Source organism: Lepidochelys olivacea, assembly GCF_965140295.1.
Source record: "Lepidochelys olivacea isolate rLepOli2 genome assembly, chromosome: 17".
Classification (NCBI taxonomy): domain Eukaryota; kingdom Metazoa; phylum Chordata; order Testudines; family Cheloniidae; genus Lepidochelys; species Lepidochelys olivacea.
The window spans coordinates 12,022,614-12,049,221 of NC_140427.1; the positions used below are offsets into that span (position 1 = coordinate 12,022,614).

The 26,608-nt window shown below is 43.5% G+C and overlaps 1 protein-coding gene across 1 annotated transcript in view; it reads right to left on the reverse strand.

The window, feature by feature from the left end:
• The window catches only part of PITPNM3 (PITPNM family member 3), a 351,463-nt gene that overhangs the window by 267,007 nt on the left and 57,848 nt on the right, over positions 1 to 26,608 (reverse strand). The gene's annotated exons all lie outside the window — the stretch shown is intronic.

Below are 26,608 nucleotides of genomic sequence, written 5' to 3' on the forward strand. Positions count from 1 at the left end.
ACTATTGCTTTATCTTGAATGAGCAGATTCTGTCACCACCAATTACTCACAAGAAGCGCCTCACTCCACAAAGAGTCCCACTGATTTCAGGTAGGATGCAATTTTGCATTAATCCAATTGAACCACTCCCATAGTGTGCATTACTCAGTGTGAGTAAAGGTGGCAGAATCAGGCTCTAAGTACCATATATACTTGAACAAAGCTTAATTTTTTAAAAGAAGGTGCTGGAATTAGGTAATTAACCCTATTTCCATGATTTCCAAGGCTTTGTCTAATTTGAGAAAATTGTACCAATTAAATCAGTACAGAAACTGATTTAACTAAATCAAGTGCAAACCCCTTGCACTCTTATTTCTCTTCAAGGAAGTCCACACAAGCACCTTGACTAACGTAACTGAACTGATTTAATTTAATCAGTATGATTTTTCTTGTGTAGACAAGGCCTAAGAAAACAACACCCTGAAGCATTCTATGGCATTTTGGGACTGCTCCTAAGTCTATTGAAGCCACAGGGAAGATTCTCAAATGACTTTGATAGCTTAGCTTTGGATCAAGCCCCATATGAGATAAAGAAAGCATTACTGTTAATTATTTGTATTACAATAGTGCCTACAGTCCCTAATAGGGTTCTCAACTTCCTAATCGCACAAAACCCAACACCCTAGCTCCTCCCCTTCCCCAAGGCCCCGCCCCCCGCTCGCTACGTTTCCCCCTCCCTCAGTGGCTCACTCTCCCCCACCCTCACTCACTTTCACTGGGCTGGGACAGGGGTTTGGGGTGCAGGAGAGGGTGAGGGCTCCAACTGGGAGTGCAGGCTCTGGGGATGAGGCCAACGGATTTGGAATGCAGGATGGGGCTGCAGGGTGAGGCAGGGGGTTGGGGTGCAGGAGGGGGTATAGGCTGTGGGCTGGGGGTGCAGGCTCTGGGGTAGGGCCAGGGATGAGGGGTTTAGGGTACCGGAGGGGGTTCCAGGTTGGGCGGGCTCAGGGCTGGGGCTCGGGGTTGGGGTACGGGCTTACCTCGGGCAGCTCCCAGTTAGCAGCACAACATGGCTAAGGCAGGCTCCCTGCCTATCGTGGCACCATGCTGCACCCCAGAAGTAGCCAGCAGTTCCCGGCCAATGGGAGTTTGGAGCCGGTGCATGGGGTGGGGACAGCATGCGGAGCCCCGTGGCCTCCTCCCCACAACCTAGGAGCCAGAACTGCTGGCCACTTCCAGGGCACAGCACGGTGCCAGCACAGGAAGGGACTAGCCTTCCTTAGACCCGCAGCGCCGCTGCCCAGACTTTTAACGGCCCAGTCAGCCGTGCTGGCCGGAGCCGCCAGGGTCCCTTTGCCACCAGGTGTTCCAGTTGAAACCTGGACACCTAGTCACCCTAGTCCTTAAAGATTGAGCTCCATTGTGCAAAGTATTTTATAGGCAAGAGAGAGGTTCTCAAACAAATTGCTCCAAGACCTTCTTCTGACAACAAAAATTATTGCATGACCCCAGGAGGGGGGCCTGAAGCCTGAGCCCACATGAGCCCCACCACCCCAGGCAGGGGGGCCAAAGCCCAAGCCCCACTATCCAGGGCCGAAGGCCTTGGGCTTTGGCCCTGAGCGGTGGGGCTCGGGCTTTGGCCCCGGCCCCCAGCAAGTCGAACGCCAGTCCTGCTGACCCCGTTAAAATGGGGTCACTACCTGCTTTGGGGTCCCGACCCACAATTTGAGAACCGCTGTTAAATCTAAATAGGCAAGACAAAGGGAGGAGTATTATCATCATCTCCTTTTTACAGATGGGGAACTAAGACACAGAGATGAAGTGTCACAAAGGGAAACTGGAAATTTAACCCAGATCTTCTGAGTCCCAGGCCACAAGAGCATCCTGTCTTCACTAATAATATAAGGATCATTCAGAAAGAACTTGCAGTATCCTGGGGAGAAAAATCCCAACATCCTTTTGTTCTTCTTTCATGTTATTTATCGATGAAACAAAAAACCAACATGAATGAGAGGTAGAAAGAGGAAGCAGATTTTAGTGGGCTATACAGCAGAAAGTTCAGCTTTTTAAAAAAAACACAGATGTACTGGTTATCAAGGAGTCATTGTTCATTACTGCAGTACAGTGTGTATTATGAAAGCATCAAGGGAAACTTATGCTTCTAGCAAAATATGCCCAGAGATCATTACATTTATTAGCACGTCAAGCTAATGAGAGGGAATTGCAAACTGGACGGAATTGGTCAGGCTTGGAATTTTTTGCCAATGACTGGGGTATCTCCCCAAATACCCACCCACATCTAAGAGTTATCACACCAGTGGAGGAGAGAAAATGTTGCTAATAATGTGGGAAAAGCAGGGTCAGCATATGGCAAGGACCTGGATCAGAGGGGAGGAGACCAGGAATTTTTAAGGAGGTATATTCCAAGCTGTAAGCTTGAAGAATGGGAAGGATAATAGAATTTTCAATCATGACAGAAGAGGAGAAGGGATAAAGTTGATTTGGGACATATGACAAATTTTGCCTTTGGTAACAGCCGAGCCATCTTTCCAAAAGGTGGGTGGGGGGCGGAATCTGCCCCACATTTGGAGATGGTGATGAGACAGAGAAGAGCAGAGGGGAAAAAACATGATGCAATTATGCTATTAGATTTGATGCAGGAATTACTGCGTAGAATTCTCTGGTCCGTGTTATGCAAACTAGAGGTTCGAAATGGTCGCTTCTGGCCTTCACAATCTATGAATAGGCAGAGTGAAAGGGTAAAAGGAGTGGGGAGGTATATTTAGTGTGGTAGGTGACAGCTCAACTCATAGGAGCATATGAGATCAGAGAGAAACGTCATAAGAAGGCCAAGGACTCAGCCCAGACAATCTCCAGGGTTTTCTGTAGGTTTCCTCATAGTGAGCAGCAGTCCATGGTTCAGCTGCCCTGGTAATCAAATAACTGATGGAAGCTGAATGTTTGTGCTATGGCTATTCATAAAAAAGCTGTAGTATTCAAACTGACAGGCTTTGTTGTTAGCACACTGACATTTTGCAAACAGGCTGTCATACACCCCCTTGTAGCTTTGGGGGCCTGGGGATTCAGAAGTTCCCACATTTAGCACAAATGCATTTCACACTTAGAAGTCTCAGTCAAGATTTTCAAACACAGGTGCTTAAAGTTAGGCACTTAACTATGGACTTAAGACTATGTAATGGCACTCAGACACAGAATCCAAAAACCGGAACGTCTGGGTAAAACCTGGACGGGTGGCAACCCTAAAGGAGTCTGATTTTCAGAAGTGTTGAGCATTGTAAAGTACTAGAAAAGCCAATGGCCTACATTTTCAAAAGAGACTAGCAATTTTGGGTATCTAATTTTGAGATGCCTTGGCGGTGCCAAATTTTCAGCACTTCTGAAAAGGCCACTTTACATAGGTCTACAGTTCGGCATTAGAATACTGAGGTATCCAAAGTCACACGACATTTTAGAAAACGTAGGTCAGTAGGAGCTACTGAGTGCTTGGCATTTTGGGGGAAAAGAAAATCAAGCTACTCACTTACGAGCCTACATATGTACTTCAGAGGATAGATTTCAGTTCTTATTGTTTTTTAATCTCAGCCTTAAATTCCAGCATCAAGGGAAGAAGGTTTAAGACCAGCTTGTGTTTGAAGATTATGGTACAGTAGATAACAAAACAAACAGCATTGTTTTGTTTTATTTTATTTTTTAAAAAGTAGTATTTTGGGGACATGCTTGTTAATCCCTTATTTTGGCCAGAAGCAATTTCTTTCCACATAACCAAGGAAAAGATCTATCATGACATCCTAATGGACTCACCATTTTTAATTATATTAGTCAAGACCAATATGATAGGATGGCCTCAGCCAGTTGTTATATCGCCAATGGATTTGTCCAATGCTAGTAACTGCTACCATTGGGATTCTTAATTGTTCAGTAAAACAGTCCAAGAATTGAAGCAAGTGGCATATCCACACATCAAGTACTCCTTTCTACCTTCCCACTTCCCCCCACCCTTCACACTACATTCCCTTGTCTTTCCATTTAGCAAATCCCCTCCTACCAATCCCCACCTTAAAGAATTTTTTTTTTTAAATCATGGCACTAATGACATTTGCACTCTGTTCACTCTGCTTGAATGCCCTCCCACCCCTCATCTGCTTAAACTGTAAGATCTTCAGGGCAGCTTTAAATCTAGCTAGCTGGGATGCTGACAGCAGTGAGGCTATGGCAGTGCAGGCTGTATAGGCCACAAGGCAGCCTGGAACCCTGGGTAGTTACTTGAGCGGCGAACCCATGCTGAAGTTCACAGCTGCTGCAGCTTCACTTCTATCAGCACCCGAGCTAGCTAGGCTAAAGTTAACTCAAGTACATCATCATCTACAGAAGCTGCAATTACACCCTCCATTGCAGCACCAACCTAGCCTTAGGCTGCCTTGCTTGTTCTGCTCAAGTGTACAGCCACTACCAACTCGTTAGTTGCTTGCTCCATATCGGACAACCACAAGAACATTTCTCCAAAATTCTAACCCTTACTACAAACACAGAAGGTGACATTAAAAACAGCAGACCTGATCTTCCACTTCATTACAACAGTTTTACTGATGCCAGTGGAGTTACTCCCTATTTATACCTCTGAGAGTGGAAATCCAGGCCCATTATAGATCTCTCCACTGTGACTGAGGCTCCGAGTTCCCAGTACAGAAGCACCCATAGGAACCTGAGCCTGCAAGTGCTGAACTTTTAACATCCTCTCTATGCCTACAGAAAATGTCTCGCTGCTTAAAAGCTATAATAGTCTAACAAAATATTATCTTCCAGTATGAACAGCAAATCAAAAGGGCAAGAACAGCCCAGATTGGGGCAACGACTCAGACTGTTTTAATTGATTCTCACCACGACAGCTGAGTGTCCCCAGTGAGAAGGCTGGCCAACTCTACTTGAGTATGGACTTCAAGGGGCAGCTATGAAACTGAAAACAGAAGAGAGTCTGTTTTCGGTGTACTTCACCTTAAAATGTAGGAGTTGTCCCACATCCTGTATGAGAGGCAGCAGATATCTGCAGGAGGGTCCTATTTAGCATCTCTTTCCCACTGGTGAAACGCCGTTAAATTGAGGGCCTGATGCTCTGTTCCTTTTTGCCAGTGCAGCTAGTGTAACTGCACTGGCACAAGGAATGGGGAGTCTGGTCCGTCAGTTCAGCAGCAGAATGCCGCTCTGCATCCCTGCCACTTTCCTGGAAATTCTGTGCTGGTTCTTCTTCTGTTGTTTTCTGAATCTGAAATGAAAAGTCGTCCAAGACTGAGAACTACACAGCTTTGCTCTTTGTGCAAAAGGAAAGCCTAACTGAACTGAGCTAAATATAGAATATGTTTCTCAATGAAGCCTCCTGGCAACACAACGAAATCAATGTTCCATTCAAGAAATCACTCGGTGCTGTTCGCAGAAATGATCGGACTTGTATGAAGGAAGCCAAAAGTCACTACCAGCTGCCAATGGCCTTTTCTAAAACACTGAATCCAGCCTAGCAATTTTGCACTGAAACACAATATCCTGCAAAACATCCAGGGCCTTAGAGTCCAAGTGATCATTTAAAATATTAGCTGCCTGGGTAGTTTGCTATATCTGCTTGTGAGACAAGCTTCTCCCATTGAAATACATACATCAGACCTACAGTTCAGTACCAGCAACATCTTATGGCAATGCGAGCTGCATATATGAGCCATACATCTTGAATGGATTTATCCACACAATCCTGAGGCAGAGTAGCGCTAATAGCCCCATTTTACAGATGTGAAACTAAGGCACAGAGAGTCTAAGTGGATTGCCCAAGCACACAAGAGCAGGGACTTGAGCCCAAGTCTTCCAAATCTGAGGCTAGTGCCTAACCACTGGACCATCCTTCCTCTGCTTGAAAACTGACCACCATAAGCAGTAAAGAACCATAGCTTTTCCTAGTTTAAAAACAAAAAACAAAAAAACCCCACAATTGTTTCTCTTTAGGAAAATGTTTTTTTCTTATATTGTTTATAGAGGAGCGTTAGTTAAGGAACAAGAGCAAACCAATTAACTAAAGCGTTCTACATAGAAATAAAGGTATTTGACAGATGAAGGTTAATGTGTTATTGCTTTTAGTATCTAAAGTTCAACAATGATCGTTGGGAACAGTTTTATACCAAATCAATAATCTGCAGTATGCGCTGCTATCTAATTACAGCACTCAAAAATGTCAATACTGGAAAGAAACCCGCACAGGAACAGTTTTTCAATGGAATAGCTCTTCCATCTTTGCTGGGGCTGTGTCGCTGCACTGAAAACAGTAGTTAAGGATGGCAAGGAAAGAGCTATCACAGTCCCCCCTGTGCCTTTGTGGCACTCCATGGGTGATAATTGAATGATGGAAAATCAATAGTCAAAAATCAGCTCAGACAGAAGTGGTGGTGCAACCAATGAAAATCACACTGATCTGCAAACAGATAATTAAAATGTAGGTAATAAAGTGAGAGACCATGGAGGCAGCAAGCAAGGCGGTATTTCAGGTTATATCTATATTTAGCAACAGGTAAACTAAAAAGATACACAGGTATACGTTCTTAAAAGTGCCATGGTGTTGGGTGCCCATCTTAAAAAGGTGTCCCATTTTCAGAACATGCTGAGCACTCAAGTCCTGAAAATCAGGCCTCTTTTATGGTGTCACCAAATTAGATACACATAAACTTGAACATCCACAATTCCTAATCGCTTTTAGGAAGGGGGGAAAAAAAACAACACATATAGGCCATAGCATTCAGGAATTAAATAGCAAAAATCAAAAAAGAGCCAGAGATGGGATGCAGCAGGAGGTTCATGACCTGTTCTTCGTGCACTTGCATTCTTTATTCCTCTGGAACATGATCAATTTTTCATCTTCCTAAATCAGTGCCCTATGCTTGGAGAACCACTCATCTGGAAATGAACTTAATAATGCCACCACCTAGCTCTCATACAGCACTTTTCATAAGGAGATCTTAAAGCACGGTCACAAAAGGAGAGAGGTAGCGTCACTCTCCTCACTTAACAGATGTGGGAAATGAGACAGAGAGAGTTCAAGCGATTTGTTGAAGGTCACCCAACAGGAATGTAGAACAGAAGTCAGTCCCAGTGTAGCGCTCTATCCACTAAACCACTCTGCCTCAAACTATATTTAAAATGTTTAAGATTTAGGGCAGAATTTTCAAGAGCACCTATGTGACTCAGGAGCCTAAGCCCCATGGTACTTAGGCACCTTTAAAATTTTTACCTGTTGTCTTAGGCTTTCACATTGAAATGATCAATCCAAGCCAGAAAATTCCTGGTATTGTTTTTAATACATTTAATTCATCCAGGTTTTTAGATTGATTGTACTATCTTAAATATATGACTTGCAGCTGTGAAACAGGTCCTGTGCTGAGTAATGTCTCCTGCCAAAAAAAAAAAAAAAAAAAAGTTACAGTCTGCTGGCTGGCAGATATTGCTGGTGAGATACAGGTCTGTAGATAGAATGAGAACAAGTCGCGTACAGCATCCATTTTACTGCTGATAACTGGCCCTTTCAACTCCTAGTCATGGCAATTATATTAAATATTCTGAGGCGGACAAAAGCATCAATCAGTGATGCATTCTGTCAAGGAGGTTTCACTATTTTCTAATTATTAAGGAGGCACCGGGGCAGGGGAGGAGAAAGGGTGATTTCATTCATCTGTTGCAGATATTCAATAAAAATTTAAGGCAAAATATGATGTTTACATTCATAAAGTTATAAACAATGGCAAATTGACAGATTATTTTTTTTAATCACACAGAGCACAGGCTGGCATCATTTCCAAGCACCAAAACACACATCCGCCACTGCCTATTAATTCATGGAAATTAATCAGCTGCAAAAGACCTTTTAAAAAAAAGAGAGAGAGACCGAAGAAACAGACTCTGATTTTAATTAAACTGGAGAAACCATTTCACTGGGAATACCTGAGAGAGAAAAGGGAGGGCAATATTTATTTTTAAAAGTCCAAAGAAATAGGAGAGGATGGCGGGAAAGAGGCCAAGGGGCATTAAAGCAAACCATTTAAATGGGCACGGAAGAAAGAGGAAAATGGTGAAGAACAGTCCAGAGAAGGGATGGGGAAGCCCCCAAAGGAGGATATATTAAGAAAAAATTCCTGAGTGCCCAGATTAAAATTCTTCATTCTGAGCAGCTCTGTGCAAGGAGGAGAGGCAGATCTATGTGGCAGAACACAAGGACCAGAGGTTCACATGGCAGAATGGAGGGATTTCGAGAGCCAAGGGGAGCGTAGCCATCAGACTGTATCAGAGCAACAGGCCAGAGAGGCTTAGCATAACAGAAAGAATATTTGGGGTGGGGTGAAGGAAGACACTAATTGTTAAAGAACCGATTAAGCACGGAAAACATACAGCTTTCATCAGGCTCAAGGTGGTAGGGAGGAATTGATACAAACCAAGGAAAGTTGCGGATTAAAAGGCAAACAGAACTAGTGGGCATAAGCTTTCAAACGGGAAGCCCCTCCACTGATTGATTTCTGCTGTAATCTTTACTGGAGATAATTCAGCAGCTGCAGCTGCAATCTCGTGCTATCATGCTGCAGAGGGAAAAAGGAAAAGGGGACGCCATCTGGCATTTACTTAGCTGCCTTGCTCTCTATGAGTTGTGTCAGCTGCCAGGAGCAACACAGAAACACCCATTTGCCAGACTTCTAGCGGCCAAGCTGGTCAAAAAACGGTGTCATTTTCCCCAAGAAAGATGCATTATTGTTGCCATTACAAGAAGCATTCAGGGCCCAATTTAGAGTCTAGCAAAGTGGATGGACAGGATCGGGCCCACTGAGAGCAATTCTGGGCCCCGGGACAGAACAGTCAATGGGCCCCCACGCACGCACAAGCCACGCCCATGGTCCACCTGGGTGATGCTGCGCTGGCTGGTGCCCAGTGAGCTGCTGGGCACACTCTTCCGGCACGGGCTAGGGCTTACACATGCCCCCCGGTAGGGCTGCCAACTGTCTAATCGTGCAAATCCAAAGACCTTTGCTCTACCCCTTCCCTGAGACCACGTCCGTCCCTTCTCCCATCCCGCGCATTGCTCGCTGTCCCCCACCTTCACTCACTTTCACCAGGCTGGGGCAGGGGATTGGGGTTCAGGAGGGGGTGCAGGCTCTGGGATGGAGTTTGGGTGCGGGAGAGGTGCGGGCTCTGGGCTGGGGCAGGGGTCCAGGAGGGGGATCAGCACTTACTTCAGGCAGCTCCTGAAAGCAACCGGCACACCCCTCTGGCAGTGGCTCCTAGGTGGGGGGGCCTGGGGCACCGCAGGCATCACCCCCACAGCTCCCATCGGTGCTCAGGGCGGGGCAGCAGCGCACAGAGACCCCTTCCCCAGGGACATGCTACAGCTCACTTCATCGGATGCATGCACGAAAGCTTATGCTCAAATAAATTGGTTAGTCTCTAAGGTGCCACAAGTACTCCTTTTCTTTTTGCGAATTGGTTTCAGCTGTCCCTATGGCGATGCCTCAGATTTTTTTCTGGCTTTGAAATGAATCAGGAAAACAGTCAGCAATTACCAGACGGTCACTAATCAGAAGGGACATTTGTCCAACCTAGCCTCACAGCAGTAGTTCCTTAAAGCAGTCTTCACTACTGTTTGCATCTCACCAGTGAGTTAGTGTCAAACAGCATGGGTTATCTCCTCAGCTGATATAAGTCAGTGACTTCGGTGGAACTAAGCCAGTTTATGCCAGATGAAAACTTGGCCCTTTGCCTCTTAGAAAAGATCAAGCAATGCTCAACAGATTGCTGAGTGTAAAATCCAATTTAAAACAAAAATAAATAAAACTGACCCACTAAGTTTATTCTCAAAGCATAAGGAGTTTGCTCCTTCCCATGCATTCCCTCTAGGAATTCTGGTAAATTCTGCCACACAGTACCTAGGGAATGGCTGCCATCACAACAACAGACTGCAAGAAGCAGGATTTTGATCTTCACACAAGAAGCCTTTCAAAGCTTCAGACCTTCAACAGCAAAAGGGTGAAAATAAAAATGTATTCTTAGTATCTCAGCTTGCCAGAAACCTGTAGGCAGGGGCAGGCATTTGGTTTGTCTGATGTTCCTAGCCCTCTCCACACCAACTCTACTCTTGTTCAAGCCATGAAATCTAAGGAGCTCTGTAGTCAAACTACACATCTTCATTGACTACTGCCTTCTGGATCTTGAATGGTCAGCATGAATACAGATCATCTCATTTTATGATCCTTGTCTTGGTCAGATTGCAACAATCTAAGAAGAGCCAGAAACAACAAAAAGCATCTTTCAAATCTTCAGAATACTCTTTCAATTTTAGTTTTCTTAAAAAAAGCAGGTCGCTTCTAATTAATGCAAAACCATGTTTGCCCTTTGAATTATTCATCAAAGTTCCCTTGCTTCCTTACTCTGGAGGCCATAAAACACCTGCTGGGATGGATAGACAAGGACACGGAGGCATTACTCTTGCTCATCTATCTTAACTAGTCACGTCATTTCTTTCTTCCAAGCACTGCAGTAACCTAATTCGGATTCGCAAAACAATTAAATCATCGGTTTCCTGCTGTTTCTCAACTCTCTTGGCTCAGCGACTCACCTTCACTTCACTTGCAATTATTCTAGATACTGCCAAGCTTATCACTAGGGTTCACTAGAAATTAGATAGCCCATGGGGTTTTGCTGTCCCAAAGAACTTAGGATGGTAAGTCTGACTCCCTACCTGAACTTGGAGGCATGATTTTCATACCTAAAGGATTTTCTCTCCTTATGATAAAAGGGAAAGTTCTCCCAGGTGTCATTACAATTCCACTGGGGGCGTTCTGATCCCACAAAGAAACTGATAGTCACCCACTAAGGGTGAAATTCCTCACTGTGCAGTGGAACAGTACACGGTCTCGGCTCCACTTCAGCTGTGATGCATATAACTTAAGCTGGCCTTCTGCACTGGGTGGAATCCATCTTTTTTAGTACATTCAAATGTATTAAACATTTTAAAAGAATAAAAATTATTGAATTTTAAGATCCATACACTTTCATTTATTCCCACTCCCTTTGCTTGTTTATATTTCTGCATTTCACTCATCTCTAGTAGAGCTGATATGGCAAAAAAAAATAAGAATGCTGTCCCCGACCAAAAAAGTTACATTTTTTTTTTTAAAATAAGTGTATAAGGGAGGGAAATAATCTGTTTTCCCCACCACTTTTACTCACTTTTCCCCACAGAAAAAGAAGTGGGCAGGAAAAACGAGAGCGGGTAGATAAAGGAATACAAACATTTAAAGAAAAAAATTGATGACCATTTTTTCATTAAAAAAATGAAATGGATTTTAAAAATCATTTAGTTTCATTTCAGTTTTGTTGAAAAATTGAAATTGAAAAATTTCATGAAAACCAAAGCTGTTTCAGCTGAATAGAATTTCAGTGGAACTATATTTTTCACTGTAAAATTTTTCAGGCAAAAAACTTCAGCAACAACTAATGCTGTCCAATCAGTTAGACATTTGGTTTTCTAGCAGGTTTCATTTCCCAGTTCCTGGGCACTAACATAATATAGTATGGGTTCACAAAATTTTATGGAAATATCTATTTAAAGTTATTGTACTTATCAAATCACACCTACACACGCACACCACAATATTTCTAATCATGTTCCAATAGTTTTTGTTAAACCAAATCTAAACATTTGGCCTTAAACTAGTTGACAAAGTCCCTTCAGTTGTGTAAACTGCCGCAGTAATGATATCACAGGCTACATATTCCAGAGCCCATGTTTACTTTGTCTGATTGGTACCTGCTTTAGACACACAACTTTACACAATCAGTCTTCAAAAGGAATGGTCATGCATACAATGAGTGAGGTGCATCAGGTTATGTGGGTTTAGATTCTTTTTTAAATGGTTTTGGATTCTTTTTAAAAATTAAATTAAAGGAAATTTTGAAGCAAGAAGTCATTTCAACCTGAAAAAACTGAAAACACTTTGTTTTGAAAATGTCAAAATTAAAAACACATTTCAGTTTTTCAGGCTTTCCCCCTCCTCTGAAGTGAACAATTTGGGAAAAAATATCATCCTGAATTCACAAAATGTTTAAGTGTCACCACATGTGCATTTTTTTTACAGAAAAACGTGTTTCAGCCAAAAAATTTCACGGAGCTCTACCCAGGAACGCCAGTGCATAATCTTGAGCACCATCTATTGGCATCGATCTATCTATCGTCTAGAGATCAAAATAGAGGTCTGTTTTGTAGACCACTTTCAAACACACTTCATTTTCATGAAGACAGACTAGTCTAGTAAAATGCATCCCTGTTGTAACTCTACCAAACACAATGGAGTTACACTAGAGAGAAGGTCTATTTGTAATGTCTGCCGGGAAGTACCTTGCTTTACGGAATCGTGATTCCAGATTAATTTAAGAGCTCTGTAAATGAGGAATGAGCAGCCAGGACCCAATTCTACAAGACACTGTATGCTCCTCTGAATGTCCATAGGCTTCACTGGGAGTTGAGGACATTTGGGCCCACTCAGGATCAGGTTCTGTATACTCCTGCAAATACACTGGTCAGCATGTATTACATATCTCACTCTGTGCCTGACCCACAGAGAATAAGCGTCCATTACAGCTTCTAGCTACACGGTCTAGTTCTTTAGCTTATATTGTAGAGACTCATGCATCTAGCCCTGGGGCCGTTGGTTCAATTCCCGATGGTGGCCACCACACTCAGTTTGCCCATTTTGCCTCTCTTATACTCTCAAATCCTACTGAGGATTCTACCTGGTCAAAGCTGAAGTACATTACCAACATGCAAACCAAAGTCTACTGTACAGACACCAGTTCTTAGTTCTATCCTTCTTATTCAGACTAAGGACACCATGGGTGAACTTTCTACCTCAGGAACGACATATTCCCATCAAGTCTGTGAGGTCAAGCATCCATCCCCAACCAGGGTAGAGGCTTTGGGGACTGATGGTGCCAGGATCACATATTTATCAGTAGTGGCCTGAGAGTTGTTCTCCTGTTGCAAGGAATGAAAAATATGAAGAACCTGATCTAAAGCCCATTAGAGTCAGTGGAAAGAGGTCCATTGACTCCTATGGGCTTAGGAGCAGCCCTAAGATACAGTGATACTGTACTAAAAGGGAAATTTAATCATGATTCCTGTGCACAAGAAAGCATTACATTGAAACTTAGTAGAAACAGCCATCAAAAGGACTGTTGGGTAGATGGCAGTATAACACAATGCAATTGATATGAAGCAACTCCAGAACTGAGATCTTAGTGACCATTAAGAATAGGTAGCATTTTTCAGAACTTTAGAAAGGAGAAGGAAACTCCATTTGACAGGTAGGGGAACAGGTTAAGTGACCTGACCAAGATCATACACCAAATCAATAGGCAGAGCGAGGAACAGACCCCAGGTCTTCTAACTCACAGTCTAGTGCCCTATCCAGTCAGTCATGTGACGACAGCATGACTGTAATACATTTCACCACACTGGCTAATTTGCAAAATTCCATAATGCAATGTGTCTCCCAGTAGTCAGTAAGCATTAGTGCATCTCTATTGCATTTAATGTGGACTCCACTTACACAATGCCTTGGTAAACAAAAACGCTTCTTTCCCATTATATCAAAACTGACAGCCACCATGGTGATTTCAGCACTGAAAACCCCTGCAATTATATGCTACATATAATTAGCAACCATGCTATTTTTTCTCCCCGCTAAGCTTGTCTCTTTTAGACTCCCCTGTGTTGCCATCATAGCTCCTAATATCACAAAATGTTAATTTACATTTTCAAATTATGGAGCCTCCAACAGAATTTCAAGGGCTAATTTGCATTTTCAGATAGCAATTTTCTAAAAGGAAAAAACAGTTTTTCTGGTTAATTGTTTTGCAACAGATGCTGTTCACAAATTTTACTTTCAGCTCACCTTGCTAAAGCTCTTCTTTTCCCTTGGATACAAGTCATTCAGCTTTGTACATCCTCAGTTACAGCCCTCCTAGAAATCCTTCAATGGAATGTGGAACAGGAATTCTAGCAACTGGAGCAGTGAAAAATTATTCATGTCTGTGGTGTAAAGGGCTTTTTTTAAAAAAATCTAAGAATAATTTGCAGTTTTCCACTGCATCATTCAGATTTTGAACATAAGAATGGCCATACTGGGTCAGACAAACGGTCCATCTAGCCCAGTATCTCGTCTTCCGAAGTGGCCGGCAACAGATGCCTCCGAGGGAGTGAATAGAGCAGAGCAATTATCAAGTGACCCATCTCCTGTCATCCAGCCCCAGCTACTTTCAGTCAGAGGTTCAGGGATACCCAGACCATGGGACTGCAATCCCGATCATCTGGTCTAATAGCCATTGATGGACCTATCCTCCATGAACTTATCAAATTCTTTTTTTTGAACCTGGCCATCACAACATCCCCTGGCACCAAGTTCCATAGGTTAGCTGTGTGTTGTATGAAGGAGTACTTCCTTTTGTGCCTATTAATTTCATTGGGTGACCCCTAGTTCGTGTGTCATGTGAAGGGATAAATCCCTATTCACTTTCTCCACACTATTTATGATTTTATATTCCTCTGTCATATCCACACTTCGTCATCTCTTTTCTCAACTGAACAGTCCCAGTCCTTTTAATCTCTCTTCCTGCAGAAGTTATTCATTACCCCAAATGATTTTTTTTGTCCTTTTCTGTACCTTTTCCATTTCTAATATATCTTTGAGATGGGCTAACAGAACTGCATGCAGTAGACAATATGTGGGCATACAGTGGATTTCTATAGTGTCACTACATTTTCTGTCTTCTTATCTATCCCTTTTCTACTGATTCCTAACGCTCTGTTAGCTTTTTTGACTACCACTGCACATTAAGTAGATGTTTTCAGAGAACTGTGAATATTTTTATTCAGAAACTATCTTAGTTTCTTTCATGGCCCTCACAATCTTCAATGCATTTATCCTCACAACACCGCTATGAAGTAAAGAAGTGCTATTATCCCCATTTTTACAGCGAAGGAACTGAGGCAGAGAGAGACTTAGGGTAGGTCTACATCGCAATCAGGAGGTGTGATTACAGCATGTGTAGACATACCCAAACTAGCTTTGATCAAAACCTGGGATGCCACCACAGCTTCACTGCTACGGTTACTTGAGCTAGCGACGATCAAGCTATGTTAAAGCTAGCCTAGGTACGTCTGCATGTTCTGCAATCACATCTCCTGATTTCAGTGTAGACATACCCCATGTGACCCACCCAGCGTCACACAACATCTGTGGCAGAGCAGGGCAGTAAACTCAGGTGTCCCACGGCCCAGGTCAGTGCCTTAACCACAAGACCTTCCTTCCCTCAGTGCAGCACCCTGGTGCGGACACTCAAACTGAAATAAGAGAGCGTCCACACAAGGAGGTTGCATCAGTTTAACTCAGGGGTTCTCAAACTTCATTGCACTGTGACCCCCTTCGGACAACAAAGATTACTACATGACCCCAGGAAGAAGGACCAAAGCCTGAGCCTGCCTGACCCTCGCTGTCCCAGGAGGGGGGAAGCCAGAGCCCGAGCCCCACTGCCCTGGGTGGGGGGGGCCAAAGCCAAAGGGCTTCATTCCAGGCAGAGGGCCTGTAACCTGAAGCTGAAGACTGATCCGCAGGCTGTGGGGCTCAGTCTTTGGCCCCAGGTCCTAGCCACTCTAATGCCAGCCCTGGCAACCCCATTAAAACAGGGTTGCAACCCACTCTGGGGTCCCAAGCCACAGTTTGAGAACTGCTAACTTAACCAAATAAGCTTCTGACCAGACTTAGTTAAATTGGTACAATTTTCTCATGTGTGCAAGACTTCAGTGTCCCTAATGACTCCACTTCTCCTTGTCTCAGTTAAACAGGGGGTCCCAGTTTTCAAACACACATGTATCCACACCCTGCACTTGAAAGCCTACAGTTAAGCAGAGGTTAAAGTGTTTTACTGCACTGGGCCGGAAGGCATGGGAGATGAGACCTCACTTGCTCAAGTGCCTCTCTGAGCATGGTCATTATTCAGGTTTCTCCTGATGACATATGTATCATGAGCTACAACACATTACTGGAGCTGCTTTCTACCAAAGGGAGGTGGGGCTAAAAAGCAGAGCAAGAACATGTTTAGTTGTAAAGGTGAATGCAAGAATCTTTAGAGAACCCTACAAAATCCTAGAGTGCATAACCAGCGTCACAAGAAGTGTGTTTGGATGGCATTGTTTCACCCACCTCTACTGACTTATTAGCATCTTCCCACTGCCCCAGGACTAGACAGCACCACGTTAGTCAGCTGCAAATTACCATAAGTGAGGGCCTGCCTGGCTGATATCTATTATTAAATTTGTTAGATGCTACAAGTGTACTCATCTTCACAAAGCAGAGAACAGCCTTCCTCTTTGAATGACGCACAGCTCCAAGGCCACCCCACTCAGAGTAATTATAGAATACGGATGATTGCACTTCAATCCCTGCAGGGTACACATAATGCAGGGTCTACACTGTTAGAGAAGTCATGTTTGAGTCTCATTAGAGAGGCTACATGCTCGCAAAAGCCCAAGAAATATGGCTCCTGCCACTGAGGTGATGGTATTTAGGAAGTGTTTATGTCAGTTATTGATCCATTGCCTATTTTTCTGTGTATATGGTGCACAAAGGAAAGAGCTTTCTTTGCATTATTTTTTTTTCAATTTAAATCTGTGTAACCGTCTAAAATTATTTTAAAAGCCTCATGTTTTTGAGTCAGTGTCACTATGATGGGAGAGGTATTTCCAGCTTTAAAGATAACACAATGAAGTATAGTCAAGAAATATAATGAAGTCTATCAAGAAAATGAAGACATGGTTTACCAGTTAAAATGCGATACACTGAAGAGGAGTATCAGCTGAAAAGGGCACTTTATAACAAAATGGTCTCAAGCGGCTGCTTTGAGAGACACACTCGTGAATATACAGTACCCGTGCATCCTCCTCCTCCATTGTAATTAATGGCAATTGAGTTTGATCATTATGATACCAGTCAGACAAAAATAAATAGAATATGCTTACAATGCATTTCAGATTTTTGGAAACTTACCATGAAGAATGTAATCCTACCACTGAGTGTGGCTTGTTGCCTTCACCCCCATTCTTTAAGTTTTGGGGTTACAGTGATCATCTCAAAGACCTGATAGCCCAAAGTGCAGACATTACTATTATATAATATATCCTCACATTATGAAAGCCCTAGGGAGGGGAGGAAACTACTTAGATTGTAAGATGTTTGGGGCAGGGACTGTGTTTTTGTTCTGTGATTGTACAGAACCTAGCACAACAGGGCCCTGGACCATGATTAGGGCTCCAGGGTGCTACTCCAAAGCAAACACATATACAATAATTCTGCAGACCAATTGAAATCAATGAGTAAGTGCTACGTCAAGTGTTTAAAAATAATTCTGAGATTGGGACCTTCATCACAGAGAGGGTGGGTAAGGGAACTAAAAAGGGTGCTACAGTCCACAAGTGATGGCTGCATTTGAAGCCATGACAACTAGATAGGCCAAAAAGCCCTACTCAATCAGTGCAATTCTTTGCTCACTCGATGCTGAATCTTTCCTCCATATTTTGTCGAGCATCCACTTGAATAATTGCCCAATTATTCATTCACCCCAATAGAGTAAGTATGATTCATTGAGGACTCATTCTTGATTAGGATGATCATTCATTTGCTATGATTCATTGATACAGTAAATAAAGCACTTAAGACTTCCTAACTGCTAGTATTTCTTCCCCTCTCCCCACCTCCACAGGAGGTGAGCCTAGCCTTCTTAGTTAGCTGGACCCCTTCTCTTCCTAGCAGCCCTTATTCCTGGAGTAGCAACTCAGTCAAGGAAGGCATGCATTCATCTCCAGGATGCACATGGGCCCTTACCCTCAACCGGGAAAATGGACACAAACACAACCTCTGACTTGCACAAGCACTTGTGATAGAGCCACCAGAAAGGAAGCTGTATAGCTTCAGTTTCAAGATTACATACAAACTAAAGTCACTGGGGAAGTTCTGCCCTGCTTACTGATGCAACTCCAGGGCACAGATGGACAGAATGCAAGTCACTTTCCTCTGGAGAGGAGCTTGAGCCAAAGCCTGAGTGAAGTAAACAGTTCAGACCTCCCTCTGTAACGGGCTGAGTTAGAGACCCTGTGAATTTGGGAAACCTAGGTCATCTGGTGAAGTCAGATATCATTCTGGGATGTATTAGCAGGAATGTTGTAAGCAAGATACAAGATGCAATTCTTCTGCTCTACTCCACACTGATTAGGCCTCAACTGGAGTATTGTGTCCAGTTCTGGGCACCATATTTCAGGAAAGTTGTGAACAAATTGGAGAAAAAGTCCAGAGAAGAGCAACAAAAATGATTAAAAGTCTAGAAAACATGACCTATGAGGGAAGATTAAAACAAACCCAATTTTTTCAGTCTGGAGAAGAGAAGTTTGAAAAAAAATGGGTTTGTTTAGTCTGGAGAAGAGAAGAGTGAGAGGGGCCATGATAACAGTTTTCAAGGTTGTTACAAGGAAGAGGGAGAAAAATTGTTCTCCTTAACCTCTGAGGATAGGACAAACAGCAATAGGCTTAAATTGCAGTGGGGGGTGAGGAGGCAGGGTGTTAGGAAGTTTTTCCTAATGTCCAACCTAACTGTCAGGGCAATTAAGGACCAAAATAAATTGCCTAGGGAGGCTGAGGAATGCCCATAATTGGAGATTTTTAAGAGCAGGTTAGACAAACACCTGTCAGGGATGGCCTAGATAATACTTAGTCCTTCCATAAGTGCAGGGGACTGGACTAGATGACCTCTCGAGGTGCCTTCCAGTCCTACAGTTCTCTGAAAACATCTGCTCAATGTGCAGTGGCAGTCAAAAAAGCTAACAATATTAGAAGCCTCTAAGAAAGGGATAGATAATAAGACAGTAAATATCATACTGCTGCTATATAAATCCATGGTATGCCCACGACTTGAATACTGCATGCAGTTCTGGTCAACCCATCTCCAAAAAGATATATTAGAAATGGAAAAGGTACAGAAAAGGGCAACAAGAATGATTAGGGCAATGGAACAGCTTCCATAGGAGGAGAGATTAAAAAGTCTGGGACTGCTCAGCTTGGGGAAGAGATGACTAAGGGGGGCGGGGGGATATGATAGAGGTCTATAAAATCATGACTGGTGTGGAGAAAGTAAAAAAGGAAGTGTTATTTACTCCTTCTCATAACACAAGAACCAGGGGCCACCCAATGAAATTAATAGGCAGCAGGTTTAAAAACATACATAAGGAAGCACTTCTTCACACAATGCACAGTCAACCTATGGAACTTGTTGCCAGGGTATGCTGTGACGGCTGAAGGGTTAAAAAAAGAATTAGATAATTTCATGGAGGATAGGTCCACATAGGACTATTAGCCAAGAGGTCGTTGAGGCAACACTATGCTCTGTGTGTCCTTAAGGCTCTGACTGCCAGACGATGGGAGCAGACGACGGGGATGGATCACACAACAATTGCCATGTTCAGTTCATTCCTTCTGAAGCATCTGGCACTGGCCACTGTCGGAAGACAGGATACTGGGCTAGATGGACCATTGGTCTTGCCCAGTATGGCCATTCTTATGTAGGATCAGTAACCAATACGTCTTGAGTAGCCAGAACAAACTGTCAATAAGATAGATAGCCACATTTTCTGACACTTCCCCCTTACTTTAAATCAGAGACACAGCATTTTTCCTCCAAATCTTAAAGTTTTTTCTTTCTTTTTTTCTTTAAAGGAATCATTTCTCACGTTCTATCATTATGGGATCCCACACTCAGGTCTTTAGCTCAGACTAAAGAACTAAAACCTCAGGGAAATTTGTGAACCAATCCTCTTAAAAGGTGATGGTTTCAGTGTTTCTTTCTCTATGACTCATTTCAAACGGATGACTCTCTTCCCAAATAAAATGCAAGAAATTAGATATTTTGTTGGACCTGAGCCCCCACAGAGGGGCAGCACAAGCTGAAATAGACAGTAATTTACATCCAAAGGGCACCTAATTATAGCCTTTTTAAGACAGCAGATATAAGAGATTAGAGTGTCAAAACTATTCTGCCACCAGTAATTGAACTGTTTATGCTCTAATGTGAATTTCACTTCAATCCATTCCAACTGCTGTTTCTATAGGCCTATAAAGTGCATGCAGGTCAACTCCAATTTCAAAAGGCGGCTTTGGACAATATTTAAGTCTGTATAAAAATGGGGTTTTGGCTAAACAGACAAGTCGGTTTCAAAGCACCTCCATTCCTACTGTGTTTTTACTCACCTATCATTACTATTTATATTCTAGTCTCAGCTGAAATCAGGGCCGCATTGTGCTAGGCACTATAAAGATACGTACATACAGTCCCTTCCCCAAAACAACTTCTAGTTTAGGGGCCTGATCCAAAGCCCAGGGAAGTCAGTGGGAGTTTTACCACTGATTTCAATGGGCTCTGGCTCAGACACTAAACGTATAAGGCAGACAAAAGACTGGAAGCAAGAAAGTATTATCAACTCCATTTTACAGATGGGAAACTCAGGAACAAAGAAATGAGGGGACTTGTCCAAGGTCCCAAGCACAATCTGGTCAAGCTAGGAGTTGATGATCCTAGATCCGAGTAACACCTCAGCCACAAGATCATCCTTCCCTTTTCCATACAGTTCTCTCATAAGGAAGCTACAGCATATTTACCTCCAGTGTAATCAATAATAGCTCACTGGGACAAAGTTAAACAGGATTTTGATTGAAAAAAGCAAAAGGATAGAAATCAGATACTGCATATAAATGTAGACCAAAGTTTCTCGACGTGGGTTGCCTAGGTCCCCCTTCCACTTTTGATACCTGTTATTGATCCTCTGATCAGAAACAGATACAATTCATTTTCAGATTGCAAGAGGAGACAGGGTGTTATTTTCTGACAACGCATTTTAAAGCTGCACCCTGGAAATACATGACAAAGGAGAGGCTGATACATGGGCAATGCAAACAGGTAGCTGGAAAAGCTGCAACTTAAACTTAGGTTTTCAAAGCCAGCTGAGAGATTTGTATGCCCAAGTCTCATTAAATGGGAAGAGGGTGTCTAAATCCCCTCATCAGCTTTGAGAAATCTTATCCTTAAGCTATACATGCAAAACTTACAAACATGAGTCAAATAAGAAACAAGTCACGGTGTGATTCTAAATGGGTCTCCGATAAGACCACAAGCCGTAAATCTCAGGGTCTGGAAGCTGACAGGAGTCATCAATGGACATGCACACTGCATCCCAGCACGCATCAAAGTGATAGAATACTCAGGGAACACGTGCGTGCCTTTCATTCTCAAGGCTCTTTGGCAAGGAAGAAAGGCACAACTCTTACAAATTTGTCTAGAAAGCTGACAGAGCTTTGATTGACTGCTGAAGCCGTGGGGATGTAACAAAATTCCAGCCATTCAGAATGTAAATCACATTGTTGGCTTCTTCAGGCTTCCACTCAGTTCTTCACCAACGTGGTCTACAGGAACAAGACCCCTTTGCCCCACTCAAAAAGGAATGTCAAAGTCATTACAACGAAGAGTTTTGAAACAAGCTACTTTTCAGGGTTGCGCCATATGTCATGGGAAGAACAAATCGCAACTACTAAGTGTTAAGGGCTTCTGACCCGTGCACTAGAGGGGAAATGGATCTTTTCTCAGAAGGCAGAACTGACATCTGATCTCATGGAGGAAGGATGTCTTTCTAATCATCATTCCCCTTGGCTATGTTCCAAGACACTAATTATCGAAGGAAGCTTGACAGAACAGCACAAGAGGCAGCAGGTATTTTGCATGAGCAGCAGCAATGGACAACTCCCTTTGGCAGCGCCTACTCCAGCTGGAGCATGTGCAGTTTTGAGAGCTGAGCTGCCAGCATGGGAAGGAGGAAGCCCCTAGCAGTGTTGATCAGTGGCTAAAAGAAGAGCATCTTCTCTGCTCGATGGTGCTGTTCTGCAGAAGCAGCACCTACCGTTGGCAACTCTTCCTCAGACTCTGCCCGGTCCCCGAACAACAGCTGGGTTCTCGTCCCTCTTTCTCCAAAAGGCAGACATGAGACATGGGTCGGGGAAGGTTGATCTCTGCCCTTCCCGAACTGACTGCATGGGAGAGTAACAGCCTGGATAGCTCGCCAGACTGGGAATCAGGCAGAGTTGGGTGCTTCACCTAACATTAAGTATTAAGAACTGATCCAAAGCCCAGGGAAGTCCGTGGGAGTTTTGCCATTGACTTCAAAATGTCTGGGCTCTGGATCAGACACTAAACAGATAAGATAGACAAAAGGTGGAATCAAGAAAGTATTATCCGCTCCATTGCAAAGGTGGGGAATTCAGAAACAAAGAAATGAGGTGACTTGTCCAAGGTCGCAGAGAGAATCTGGTCAAGCTAGGAGCTGATCCTAGAGTAGAGTACCAGTCCAACACCTTACCCACAAGGCCATCCTTTCTTTTCCATATTGCTCAGACAACTTATACCTCCTGCAGCTAGGCACCAACATCCTTGGCCCCAAGTGAAGAAGCAGAATTAAGGGCCTTGACAGGCAGATGCAAAATTCCATACAAAGCTAAACACATACAAAAACAATTAGGCCATTACCATGACTAGGTGTGGTATATTTTTGAAAAACTGCTGGGGATCACAGAAAGACCCACATGTTGGCACAGAGCGAAGCATGTCTTTTAAATGTTAGGCATATTCTGTGCCCATTAGCGAAGATAATATTACCCAGACAGGGCTAAGGGAGAACAAATGGAAGCATAAACCCATCTCTGGCCCATGCTAGCCTCGGCTTGCACATGTCCTTCTGCACTGGGCCAGAGCCCAAGGCAGGATCAAATGGCACAGCTTAATGCTGCTTACATCATCAGCCGATGCAATGGTGCAGCAGGTACATGGTGCAAACCTGCTGCCTTCATATGCAGCTAACCCATTCCTTCTAACCCTACATTGTTGAGCTCCTGTCGCACCAGTACCTGCATTCCTGGCACAACACAGAGACTGAACTAGAAGCTATGGTTCAACGTGTGAAAGGAAAGGCCAGTGCAGAGCTTGGTATGAAGGAAGGAATGGAGATGACTGTTGGTGACCATACCGTTATATACAGTGACTAGAGATTTTAAGAAACGCTTTTGCTTCATTAGTGCCACCAAAGCAGTTGTGAAAGAAAAGAAATTTTAAGTAATTAGAACAAATGCCTCAAGCTCTATGGTGGATATTTTCAAAGATGCCTAAAGGATTTGAATGCCCAACTGCCATCCAAATCCACTAGGCCGCTTTGAAGATCTCAGCTTAGGAACAGCGAAGGTGTGTAGGGCCTGGGTGAGAGTAGAATTACTGTCTGAACAAAGGTTTCAGAGTAACAGCCGTGTTAGTCTGCATTCGCAAAAAGAAAAGGAGTACTTGTGGCACTTTAGAGACTAACCAATTTATTTGAGCATGAGCTTTCGTGAGCTACAGCTCACTTCATCGGATGCATACTGTGGAAACTGCAGGGATTCATCAGTAAGGGTAGAACTGTGAGTGCTAGAAAGGGTATAAATGGGAAAGCTCTTCAGAGCAGCAAGAGAAAAAGCTTTTTTTGGGGGGCGGGGGGCAGAACACAACCTCCATAAAGAGAGAAAGACTGTGTGTGTCTTAGACAGGTTCACAGAATGCTCAGATGTGCTTAAAATGGACCTGGATGTGCAGCATACATTTGTAAAGACTGAAAGGCTTAAGAACTACAGCAGGATGACTGATGTTTGCACACAGTGTCCCAATGCTAGTTTTCAAGCAAACAAGCAAATGCTAGACTGGTCCTGACTATGGGCAGGGTGAGGTGGCGGGACAGAGGGAGAAACACCATCATTGCTCCGTATCCAAGTAGATTATAGCAGCCTGAAAAACCCTTCTTCCTACCATGCAGCCAATGTGCATCAACTAAACTGCTGAGAGCTTCCCAAAATATTTTAAATATCCACACTCTTAACCCCGGGATTTCTCAAAGCTGGTACTGCATAATTACTCACACGTTGTGCTGCTTTACAGGGAGAGACTGCAGATTTCACTTAGGCCATTTGAATTTGTTTTGCTCCTGACTTTCTAATCCCTTTGGACTTTATGCACCTCAGTATTCAGATATCTGAATCTACCCTTTGCAAAAGGTCTTATAAAGCCACTTGCCCTTCAAATACAAGTCACCCCCCTAGACATACCCTGAATGAAATGAAAAATCTCAGCTGATCTAGCATATTGAAAATCTGAAATCCCCTTTGGGCTGAAGCCTCCTCAGGGAGGATTGCAAAGAAAATTTACAGGTGGAGATTTTTCATTTCATTTTGCAATTTTTAATTTCAAATCCCTTTGGAAATTTTGAAAACTCTCAGCTTAAAAGGTATTCAGGATTGTAAAATGAATGGAATCCAGAGAGATGAGTCAAGCCCTGTCTGGCTAGGATACATGCCAGATTGTGACCCTCTTATTCAAACAAGCAGGCCCATAGACTAACAACATAACAAAGCTAAATCACAAGCTCTAAGTCAGTGAGTTTGCACCTGCAAGTGAGCAAAACGGTCACAACCTAGGCATTAAGTCTTAAGGAATGACCCGTGTATGCAAAAGGAATGGGTCTTATTCCAGTGCCACTGCAGCCTGAAATAATTAAGGCCATCATTACTAAAAACGGTCCCTGGCCTGTACTCCCAAATGTCCAATGTGACATATTATACATAAGCACTGGCCATGATCTTGGTGGGCAGGAACCCAGGGATTCAGCAGATGGAGAATGATTTCAGAGTAACAGACGTGTTAGTCTGTATTCGCAAAAAGAAAAGAAGGACTTATGGATGAAGTGAGCTGTAGCTCATGAAAGCCTATGCTCAAATAAATTGGTTAGTCTCTAAGGTGCCACAAGTCCTCCTTTTCTTCAGATGGAGAATGCATGTCAAGAAGATCAAAGTTGCGGTGCGGCAAAAAGTTAAAAGGAATAAATTTTTCCCATCCTCTTGACAGAAGAATAATGTGCTATTTCGCTGCTTTTCAGGGCCTTCTGCAAGAAATTCCTGAACTTCCAGAAGAAAAGAAAGAGGCACCTGGATGAGCTGGTGCAGGACTTTGCCAGCAAGTTGGCACCAGTTCATGAAAGTGCAGAGGGAGACACTGGAGCAGGACCAGCACAACCCGGCTGCAGCACATGCCATGCTGAAGAAAAAGACGGCAGCGGCCTACATCACGCACAGCTGGACAATGAGGGACCAGGACCACCAGCAGCAGAGGAAACTGTTGGGGCCACATGATGGCTAGCAGAGCATGCCAGCCCAGACTCTAGACCCTGACTCAGCCCTGGAGCAGCCTGCTCCATGGCCTCCACTCCAATCTACTGCATCCTGCAGCCACTAGACAATTCCAGTGGAGAATGAGCCAATCAATTCAGTCCATGAATGGAAGCACACGTGGGCAGATGGATCCAATGCGCGCTACCCCTGTGCATCCACAAGGGAAGGAGAAGAGGTGCACTGACGCTGTGCGATTCCATTACATGGGACATTGCACTTTAGCTTTATTTTTTGTTGTTGTGATTTCTTGGCACTTGGGTTTTGTTTGCAGCTGTTGCTTTTCCTGTCCAGTCCCTTGGCGTGAAGTACTTGGGGAGTGAGAGTGAGAGAGAGATGAATTTGAAAGCAAAAGCTTTCGATAAGGTATTTTGATAACAATACATAAAATCCATGATCTCACAGTTTAGTGGATACAGAGCACAGATATGCTCAAATCATCCATTATCACAATCACATTATTCCATTTTAACCACATTCTCCTCCAGACAAAGGATGGGGCCACTCAAGGCATCAATTCCCTCACCCTCCAAGACCAGTCCCCAGTTATTAGAGATGAAACGTCAGGATGCCTGTTCTGGGTCCAGAATAGGCATTGACCCACTCACGGTCAAAGTACTCTCTCTTATTTGTGCAATGTGAAACATGACCCAATAACACAAATGGCATTGGGCAAACTGGTGTCTAAATAGCTTTGCAGGTAGTACCATCTTCCCTTCAGTTGGCAAATGCTTATTCTATCACCACCCTGCAACCGATCGGTGCATAATTACATCTTCTACCATGTGCTCTCATATCAGGATACAGCTTCATGAGCCAAGGCGGTAACATATTTTAGGGGACCCAGACTAACTGTGGGCACAGACACCGCATTGTTCCCATTCACCAATATGTATGTCAAAGTCCCAGCTTGACCAAATTTGAAACCACCAGATCTCCAGAACAACTTGGCATCATGCATCCTGTTGGTGCATCCCACATTGGTGCCCTCTAGTGTTTCATGCCCCATATCTGCCTCCTAAATCAGAAATAAGAGAGTTTCACCAAGGCCAGCAGTTGGAACAGGTAAATCCTCCTGAATAGGATCCCTGAGGATGGGGGACAAAAGTTTTTCAACAAACTCGTATCCCTTTCCCAGCCAGCTATAGTTTCCCTCCATTTTTTGTTTTTTAATAGCAGTACCAACACTAGTGGTCACCATTTAAAAAGTCTGC